Source organism: Natator depressus, chromosome 13 (genome assembly GCF_965152275.1).
Source record: "Natator depressus isolate rNatDep1 chromosome 13, rNatDep2.hap1, whole genome shotgun sequence".
Classification (NCBI taxonomy): Eukaryota; Metazoa; Chordata; order Testudines; family Cheloniidae; genus Natator; species Natator depressus.
In genome coordinates, this window is record NC_134246.1 from 1,306,190 (window position 1) to 1,312,888 (window position 6,699).

Here is a 6,699-nt window from a genome sequence, read left to right on the forward strand (position 1 = left end):
TTCATGCATATAGACAGCATAATCATAACCAGCAAACCATATCCTTGACTTAGACACTTTATTTGACCCCCTTTATACAAGATTTGGTGCCACTACAGGACCTTGGTTGCAACAACATTCTATGTGGTCCCAGTTCAAGTCAATAACGTCACAGGGCTCAACAAGCATGTAGACAACGGGGAATGCAGTGGATACAGTGCATTTAGATTTTCAGAAAGCCTTTGACAAGGTCCCTCACCAAAGGCTCTTAAGAAAAGTGAGCTGTCATGGATTGGTAACTGGTTAAAAGATAGGAAACAAAGGGTAGGAATCAATGGTCAGTTTTCAGAATGGAGAGAGGTAAATAGTGGTGTCCCCCAGGGGTCTGTACTGGAACCAGTCCTATTCAACATATTCATAAATGATCTGGAAAAAGGGGTAAACAGTGAGGTGGCAAAATTTCCAGATGTTACAAAACTACTCAAGACAGTTAAGTCCCAGGCAGACTGCGAAGAGCTACAAAAGGATCTCTCAAAACTGGGTGACTGGGCAACAAAATGGCAGATGAAATTCAATGTTGATAAATGCAAAATAATGCACATTGGAAAACATCATCCCAACTATACATATCAAATGATGGGGTCTAAATTAGCTGTTACCACTCGAGAACGAGATCTTGGAGTCACTGCGGAGAGTTCTCTGAAAACATCCACTCAATGTGCAGCGGCAGTCACAAAAGTGAACAGAATGTTGCGAATCATTAAGACCAGGATAGATGATAGGACAGAAAATATCATATTGCCTCTATATAAATCCATGGTACGCCCCCATCTTGAATACTGCGTGCAGATGTGGTCTCCCCATCTCAAAAAAGAGATATTGGAATTGGAAAAGGTTCAGAAAAGGGCAACAAAATTGATTAGGGGTATGGAATGGCTTCTGAATGAGGAGAGATTAATAAGACTGGGACTTTTCAGCTTGGAAAAGAGGCGACTAAGGGGGGGGGATATAATAGAGGTCTATAAAATCATGACTGGTGCGGAGAAAGTAAATAAGGAAGTGTTATTTACTCCTTCTCATAACACAAGTACTAGGGGGTCACCAAATGAAATTAATAGACAGCAGGCTTAAAATAAACAAAAGGAAGTACGTCTTCACACAGCACACAGTCAACTTGTGGAACTTGTTGCCAGAGGATGTTGTGAAGGCCAAGACCATACCAGGGTTCCAAAAAGAACTAGATAATTTCCTGGAGGACAGGTCCATGAATGGCTATTAGCCGGGACGGGCAGGGATGGTGTCCCGAGCCTCTGTTTGCCAGAAGCTGGGAGTGGGCTACAGGGGATGGATCACTTGATGATTCCCTGTTCTGTTCATTCCCTCTGGGGCACCTGGCACTGGCCACGGTCGGCAGACAGGACACGGGGCTAGGTTGGCCTTTGGTCTGACCCAGTCTGCTGTTCTGATGATCTTATGTAACGAGCCTTTTAACAGAAGGGAAAGCAGTGTTGCCAGCTCTCATGTTTTAGTCATGAGTCTCATGATAATTATTGGTTTCCTTAAAGGCCCAGCTCCTGGAGTCAAATGGATCTGTGATGATTTCTGCCTTCATTCATAAAAAAAAATGAAGTTTCTAGCCCTCGTGGCTGTGGAGAAAGCTTCAAATTGTGACCCCAGGGCACCCTACAGGCTCAAAAAGCAGAAGGCAAATGAAAAGAACCCCACATCTGGTATATTTACATCATCTCAGGATTTTAAAGCCAATCTCATGATTATTGAACAGGTGGGGTTGGCAATACTGTGAAAGTGACTTGAAAGTGTCAGTTTTACTCCTGTTTAAGGTTCATTTCTAGTCTAAATTTGTAGTGAGGTAACACCCCTTGAGCCCCAGGCAGGTGCAGTATAAACTCATGGGGGCTTGTCCTAGCAGGATATTTCCAAAATTAAATGATCTATTCCATGTTTGGTGAACTGCAAAATAGTGATTGAAAGTCCTCTAGATTTTTCTACAATTGTTTCAATTGTTGTTGAGTTAGTAACAAATAGATACATATTCATTAAAATGTTAAACCTAACCAGTGTCCCTTCAGTGACTTGACACAAGATGAGAGAACATGTTAGTATTAGAGCTGAGTGGGTCTAATATTTATTTAAGTCTCTTTTATATAGGAATTAGATACAGTGCTCCTGTCCTCTGATTTCCAAGTTATTATCTGCCAAAAAACCCCAAACCCTGTTGAGTTTACAGGTGCTTAAGTAGCCCCTGGAATCACGGTTAAAGCTGCCCTCCCCCCACATCTGAAATAGCGCCCTTGGCTGCAGGGCCTCCTGGGAGCATTGGGTCCCAGTCCCATCGGCATGTTAAAGGAGAGCCAGGGGTTCCCCAGGATCCCATACACTCCACTTGGGGAGCTGATAAATCACCTCTGCCCAATGACGTCCCCCATGTCTCTCAAAAATCCCAGTGAAGGGCTAATGTGCTGCCTTGGGAAAGTGCCAGGGTGAGTGACTGTTACACGTTCCCCCCGTCCTGCCCGCTGGCTGATGCTGTGACGCCCAACAACCTCGGGCTGTTTGTCAGGGACAGAGTGTTTGTTTCCACCAAACACACCTGGGCTGGGCTACTCCCAGGGCTACTCCCCTACGGAGAGGGAGAGAACGCACACAGGCTGCAGTTCGCCCTGCTAGTTAAAGCCAGAGACTCTCACGCCTGCTGGAACGCAGAACAGCTGTGTATATCCTTGAGGTATCATACAACACCTCGCCCCTTTTCCCCTACCTGTCCTCCTGGATTACCACACCCCTCTGTACCAATATTCCAGCCATGAGATTTAGCCTCCCAAGTTGCAATGATGCCAACTGAGTAATAATTTTGCTTATGTGCTAATCCTTCCAGTTCAGCCTGTTTATTCCACACACTCCTTGTATTTGTGCACAGACATCTAACATGTCGAGCAGATTGCTCCACTGTTTGTGGCTCCTATGACCCCATTGTAATAAATCTCCCCTGCCCCGTGATGTCCCTGCAGCTCATAAAAATACCTGGAAAGCACAAATGTGCTGCTCTGGGAAAGCAATGGCGTGACGGACATTCACACGGTCCCCCAGCCCACGTCCTCCTGCCAGGACCCCCGCTGGGTGATGCTGTGCTGCCGGGAGGGCTGTTGTCAGGGCCAGAGGGTTTGCTCCTACCGGGGTCATCACACCCTCAGGGGAACGTGCATGAGCCACTCATACGGGGTCAACAACCCTAAAGGGGACATGTGAGTACTGCTTCTCTGGGGTCATCACAGCCTAATGGAGAGGTGGTGGTGGGACCCCCGAGACCTCCCCATGCACCCTCCTCTGGTCACGTCCCAGAGACGAGGGTCAAGGGCACAGAGACATTCAGCCCCCATCGTTAGACATCAGCTGAGGGAACCTGCTGCGGGGGGCGACTAGTGAGATGGACAGGGCGTGATCCACAGCACACGACACAGACATGGATAGCCCAGACCTTTGGGGAGTGCCTGATCCCTGACCCCCTGAAGGAGTGTCAGAGACCCGGTGGGAGAGCGAGAAGGACGTACCGACCCCTCCCTTAGCCCCTAGCCCATGGGAGCAGAGTGCCAGGGTGTGACGAAGTGGGACTGTTCTTAATGTTTCCTCTGAAAAGTGTGGGGGTGCCTCAGTTTCTCCTATGCAGTTCTTAAGTGTCTAGGCGGTGGGATAAGGGTGTATGATCATTGCAGAGCCCTAGAGGGCAGGTGTGTGCAGGGGTCTGGACACAGAGAGTGGCCAACACCCTGTTTCCTGGCAACGGATGGCCTGGGCCCTTCCCCCCTGCAAGGTGAAAGCTAAAGGCTTGGAGAACAAAGGAATCCGGTGCCCTCCTGGCCCGGGAAAGGGACAAAGCCCAGAGGAGGAGGAGGAGCTGGAGGGAGTTTCAGTTTGGGGCTGGCTGGGACATGGAGTGAAGGGCAGACGTGGTTGTCTGGCTCACTGCCCCCCAAAATGGACCCAGCTGAGGGGTCCTGTTCTCTGCACCTACAAGCTCTGTGTCAGACCATGTTCCTGTCGTCTAATAAACCTCTGTTTTACTGGCTGGCTGAGAGTCACGTCTGACTGCGAAGTTGGGGTTCAGGACCCTCTGGCTTCCCAAGGACCCCGCCTGAGCGGACTCGCTGTGGGAAGCGCACGGAGGGGCAGAGGAGGCTGAAGGCTCCGAGGTCAGACCCAGGAAGGCGGAAGCTGTGTGAGCTGTGTGTCCTGCAGACAGGCTGCTCACAGAAAGGCAACTGCTCCAGAGTCCTGCCTGGCTTCGTAGGGAGCAGTTCCAGAGCATCGCCCAGGGACTCCGTGACAACTGGTGTTAGCGGTGGGATCTACTGCACCCCATGGATGGCACTTCCTGCAGTAAGTGACTGGGGAGCAGTAAAATGAAGGGGGATTGACGAGGACCAGGTGTGCTGAAGGCTCAGAGAGGAGCGGTTTTGGGGGGCGGTTAACCCCTGGGAGTGTGTGACCAGCGAGAAGGACTGTGCAGTAATGGGGTCCCCCTGGGGACTGCAGGGAGCAGTCTCAGGGACGGAGGAGCCTGCGGCTTGGCCCTGGGAGAGAGAAGGACTTTTGCAATAACAGGGTCCTCCGGGGGATTGCAGCGAGCGGTCCCGGGGCGGAGGAGTCTGCAGCTTGACCCTGGTAAAGAGGTGGTGACCTTGAGAAGGGCTGGCACACTACAGGTTCTCCCTGGAAACCGTGGGGAGCTAAGAGTGCACAGCCTTGTGAGTCCACAACAACGTGGGAAGAGCGGAGTGATGGCCTGTCACCGTCTCCTTAAGAAGGACATTGTAACCCGGTGCAGAAAGAGAGGTTTGAGCATTGGAAAGTTCACCAAAGCACAGTTAATCGTGCAGCTGGAGGAGGATGACCGCTCTAAGGAACAGATTCCTGACCCCAAATGGGGCTATAGCAGGATCTGGGAGCAGCTGGAGTGGGAGCCAGGCATCCCCAAGACTCCTGTCCCCGACCAGACGGGGATCTTCACGATCGGCTTCCCCATCCGGGGATCGGAGATGGACGGGATTGGAGCTGAGTCTGAGAGAGCAAGAGGACTGTGAGAGACAGCGAGAGCCCGAGAAAGAGCTGCAGAAGCAGCAGCAGCATGAACTGGCGGTGGGGGAGCGGAGAGGCCTAGGGGACCTCCCGGGGTGAGTGGGGATAGACCCCGGGGGGCCAGTTCCGCAGGGAACTTGGAGACTAAATTGCTGCCCCTGGGTAAGGAGAGGGGGGATGTGGATGCCACCTCACTGCCTTTGAGCAGGCTGGAGATTTGAACCAGGGGGACCCTGCAGAAAAGCCCCGGTATCTAGCTCCCTTGCTGGGTCCCAAGGCCATAGACTCCGTCAGCCAGACTCCCACTCCTGGTCCTAACCTATATGTCTGTGTGGAGTTCCCTGGGGTCGGGCCCCTCCGGCCTCCAGTAGGAGCAGAAGGTGATGGTCAATGGGGAGACATTCCTGGGGTGGCGAGATCCTGGGACAGAGAGAACTGTTGTCAGGCCCCTGGTGGTGCAGCCTCAGAGGCTGAGGGGCTGTGTGAGCTGGGTGAGGGTCCCAGGGATGAAACCCCTCGCCCTGCCTATGGCCCAGATCCCTGTGCAGACCCAGGAGGGGTGGGGCTGGCTGGCCGTTGGGGTCTCCAGGATACCAGCTGCGAGACCCTGTTGGGGAGTGACTGTCTCTTTGGATCAGGATCCAGGCCCTGCTCTTGTAACTGCCAAGGGTTTGAATTTGAATCCAGGGAACCAATCGGCGGAGAGGAAAATGGTCAGTGAAAATGCAGATGACCTGGCTGGCAGCAGGGAGGAGCTGCTAGGTTCAGGCAACCTGCCTGCCTGTAACCAGACCCCTGGGGCTCCCCGCCCCCTTGCACACCGGAGAGGGGGCTCAGGCTGGCTCTGATGCAGTGAGGAAAGCAGCGAGCTCGCTGCCTACCCCCACTGGGACAGCAAGGGCAGCGCTGAGCACAGTGGGGGCTGAGACCCCAGCTGAGTGGGGGGAGACACAGGCAGGGCAGGGGATCTGTTGGGAGTGGCAAGGTGCTTGGTAAGGAAAGTTTGGATGAGCCTAGGCAGCCTTGTGAGCTGATGGCTGTGTCTAGTCAGCAGGGTGGGAAGGCGAGGAGAGTGGAAGATGAGTGTCCCTGGACCTTACCTGTTAGCTGGGTGGAGAATTGTGACAGGGAAGGAAACGTGCCTGTGTCTGTCAGGGGTATTGACTTGCCTGTGGAGGGAGCTACCCCGATCTCCAAGCAGTTGTCTGTGAACAGCCCTGTGTGCTGGGACCAGAGGAAAGAGATCCCAAGCTGTGTGTCTGGGAAAGGAGAAAGTGTGTCCGGCTCTTCTTTGTCTGTGGAGCAGACAGAAGGGGCCTTTCAGCCTGTGATGGTTGAGCGTTGTGCAGTTGTCTCAGAGCTGGTTCTGGATTCAGCTAAAGCCCAGGAAGGGAAGGGTCTTAAGTTTGCGTCTGCTTGGGAGAATGGCCCTGTAACTAGGTCGCATCCAGTTAGTGTCTATGTAAAATCCCAGAGCCCAGACAATTCTGGTGCTTGTATTTTGCCTGTTGCTAGTGTGTTGTTGGGAAAGGGTGTCGCAACTCTGTCTAATCAGGGTGAGATCCTAGCCAGGGCACAAGGAGAGCAGGAAGGTGATTTGATTGTGTTACCTACGGAGGGTGTGGA